Raw genomic sequence first — 4,178 nt, forward strand, 5'->3', positions numbered from 1 at the left:
TAAAGTCCAGGCGGTGAGAACCACCAGGAAAAGCTTGTGTGTGTCTGTGTGTGGTGTCAGACTTTGGAATGGTTTGGGGATACAGTTCAAGCAATGCCCAAATATTCACCAATTCAAATTAAAATTTAAAGAAATGGTGTTGACAAAATATGAGACAGAGTGAGGGATCTGGGTGCTCTTGTGTTTGTGATTGGGAGGGGTACTGGTTATGGTAAAATAAACTTAAGTATTTAGGATTATAAATGGTTCCTATTTATTTATCTTGATATTGTAAATGGTGACACAATTACAAAAGAGTGGGATATGTGTACATAGCTGAGTAAATAATGATAATGATTATTATTAATTATTATTGATATTACTGTTATTGTAAAACTATGTGTAAACAATATGCTAGGATATGGCTATATTTTATATATGATGTGATTATTATAGAGATCGGGATATATATTTGAATGTTTACGATAATGAGGATTATCATATAGCATTATAGTGATTATTGAGATAGCATAATGTAATTGTAAGAAACTATAATATCAAATAAATATTATCAAAACAAATAAATTATTATTTATTTAACTGTTAATGGCAGCGGATATATGGGGTAATATATGGGAAGGAATTGGGGGTGGGAGCAAATAAGTTATACTTCTTTCCACTCCCTTTCGAGCAACTATTATTATAAGTGTAAATAATATGTGTGTATATGTGTATATATTTATATCTATGTATATGGTAGATAAGCTGTGCTATGTTATTTTTATTTTTTTATTTTTGTGTGTGTGTTAATATATATGTATATATTATTTTATTTTATTTAGCTCGAAATAAACTTCAATCAATCAATAAACTTCAATCAAGTCCTCCTTTGCATCTTTAAAGCTTCCATTCTTCTGGAAATTCTTTCTTGCATTCAGACTCAAAATGGGGTCTGACTCCTTTTTGGATTTCAACTGGGTTTCAAGTACATTACACAGTTATGCGTATTTCTAATATATTATTCATGAAGAATACATGAATTATGGCCCATAAAGAGTCATTGTGAAGGAGAAATGTTAAGTGCTGAGTTTATGACTTGTGTGTAACAATGAAAAACAATGAAATACAGACATTATTTAGACTTTGAGTGGAAAAGTGTTTTAGAAAATAACTTAAGCAATCTGATTACAATTTTAGAGAAATAATTAGTAAATTGTAGTGGATTACTACTACAAAAGCCTTTTACCATGCCTGATGTGTCATGACATTTCACCCATCAAAGGAGTAAATCGGAATAAGTGGATCAAAAACGCCCCCATTGCCAGAGAACTTAGCCATCCAGCTGCCGAAGAGCACTTCTCCCAAGGGAACACACACAGGATTTAGACATGCTATATTTAGGCATGCCTACTTCATTTTGGATACTCATTTATCTAAAAACTCTTGATTTCAATCTACCACTTAAGCATGCGCTGATACTTTTGATAACATACTTTGAGGTTCACCACTGGCAAGCTGAAGTGGTCCCCTTTCTTGACGATGGTGGAAAGGTCTTGAAGGTGAGAGGAGAGGAAATCTCTCTATGTCAAGCCCCAGACACGAGCTTGCTGGTAACACTGATAATCCACCCCTCGGATTCCAAGCATGTCCCCTGTGAATGGAGCATTGAGTGCCACCAGGCGCAACTGAGATGGACACACAACAAAGGTCATGTCAAATTGTCACCTTTTCACATCAATAATTCAAGATGGAACAAGGTTTAATCAATCCTTACCCCAGGCACGGAGTGTGCGGAAGAACATTAAAGTGTGGCAGGTAGCTCTTTAACTCCTCCAATAAGCAGAGATTAGATGTTCAGGCACTAGCTACTATAAATATAATATACTGTATATTTTTAGATGCTGTCAAATCCAGGCTTCATAATTAGCTCAACCAGCTTCACTATAAAGAATCTAAAAAGACCAACTTCTAAAAAGACCAACTTTGTTTTGTTTGTGAAAAGCATGGCGATGATGGTCTACCAGCAATACTAGCACCAAACCAGCACTAACCACTTTAGACCAGCATGGGGAAAATGCATTCTGATTCATTTAAATTTTTTGCAGGGATACAGTTTGATTCAAAATTATTTTGACAAGAACATCTCTGGTTTGGTATGTTATCAATGGAAAATATCAATCCAGTATGTATGACACACCTGGCTGTGTACTCTGGGTATACTGCGGTCACTTGGTCTGCTCAGGCCTTGTGACAAACAGATGAGGAAGTGTCTTCGGGAACTGGGATTAGCTCTCCCAGCTGAAAAAAAACAAAACAAAAAATCACAAAATCTTGAAAATGTATAGTGATAGGCTGATATAGCAGACTTATTTTTTTACCAATAACCATGTCTGCTTGGCTTATTAACAGAAGTGTTAGCTACATCTTGTGTCAGTTCAAAAATTCTCAGAGAGTCTTGACAATGGGTAATAAACAATGTTTGTTTTCGAATTTTACAATGCATTTTATATAAATATAAAAAATTGTCTAAAATGTTCCGTTCTTTTAAATCTGATGTATGTAACTTCTCATTTGCAAAACGATTTCTTTGAAAACTGTCAACACTGTCACTATTGAAGGATTAACCTAAAAAAAAATTATTATCTTATGCCGTCCCAAATGTATACAAATTTCTTCTGCAGAACACAAAGATAATTTCAGCTGTGTAATTGAAATTATTGTAAGTGATGTAAGTGAATGGTGATCAGAACTTTTAAGCTCCAAAAAGGCAGTATAAAAGTAATACATAAGACTCCAAAGGTTAAATCCATATCTTCAAAAGTGATATGATAAATGTGGGTGAGAAATAGACCAATATTTAAGTCCTTTTTTACTATTAATATCAATTTTTTTGGCAATTTACATTCTTTGTGCATATTGGCACCTACTGGGCAGGGAGGAGAAATTATAAAAAAAAATATATAACATCGCTTCTGACGACATGGATTTAACATCTAGAGTCATATTGATTACTTTTATGCTGCCTTTGTGCTTTTTAGAGCTTCAAAATTTTGGTACTCATTTACTTTCACTGTTTGGACCTACAGAGCTGAAATATTCTTCTAAAAATCTTTCAGTAGAAAAGCAGTCATGTACTGTATATCTGGGAAGACATGAGGTTAAGTAAATGATAAGAGAATTGTAATATTTGGGTGAACTATCCCTTTAAGACATTGCTCTGTATGTTTGAGCATCTGGACTGCTTGACACAGCAACTCTGGCTCAAAAAATGGCATGTGTTTGGGTGGGACTATCTGTTTGTTCGACCAAAGGCAGATGGGGAAATATTCAGGAAAGCTATTTTTATTTTTGCATTTCCGTTTTGTGCCTCAGAAATTATACACTTCAGCTTTAAAGGGGTCATGACATGAGGAATCAAATTGTCCTTGACATCTAAGAGGTCGTTGTACTATAAAAACATACTGTACATTTCAGAACTCAAAACTTCCTCCTTAATAGAAAGAGCATTTATTCATTATAAAAACGGCACATTTGGAATTTGTAGAACTTGTGACTTCACAAGGATAAATACATTTGCATATGACTACTTCTTCAGTGAGACATCCACGCCTATTTTATGTCATTGGACCCTTGGCACTGCCCACTGGCACTCAGTCAGTAACACAGGTGAAGAGGGGAGAGATGGCCTGTCATGGGAGATTCAACCAAAGTGGACACAGGACACCTTCATGTGTCTGAATTTAAACGTTTTTGTACATACATATGAACTAGATGAACTGCTCTGACCATTATCATACATCTAGAACCACTTTTAAAAGACGTCATGTCAAGTTAGAACTCTAAAATAAAGACCCACATTGTGTTTCATTCAGCTGTGCTGTCATGCTGTTTTGAAGGTGTCCTGGACTTTTTTGCAACCATCTGTGCTATTTTTAATTGTTGGTCATTTGTAAAGATGTACAATTTTGATCGTACTGATTTGTTTCAGCACAACACCGGTGATGTGTGCCATATTTTAAGAGCGGTACAACCACAACTTTGAAAATTGTGTCTCATTCTGCTACTACCACTGACTGGGAGAAACATGCAGTCCTGTGTGTAAACAAACACGGAAGATGTGAGATTTGACAACCAGTGTCTCTGAATTGGCCTGTTGAAGCCAGATGAAGCACCCCAAAAGCACCATGAACTGTATTATG

The sequence above is a fragment of the Xyrauchen texanus genome, chromosome 9, assembly GCF_025860055.1.
Source record: "Xyrauchen texanus isolate HMW12.3.18 chromosome 9, RBS_HiC_50CHRs, whole genome shotgun sequence".
Lineage (NCBI taxonomy): Eukaryota > Metazoa > Chordata > Actinopteri > Cypriniformes > Catostomidae > Xyrauchen > Xyrauchen texanus.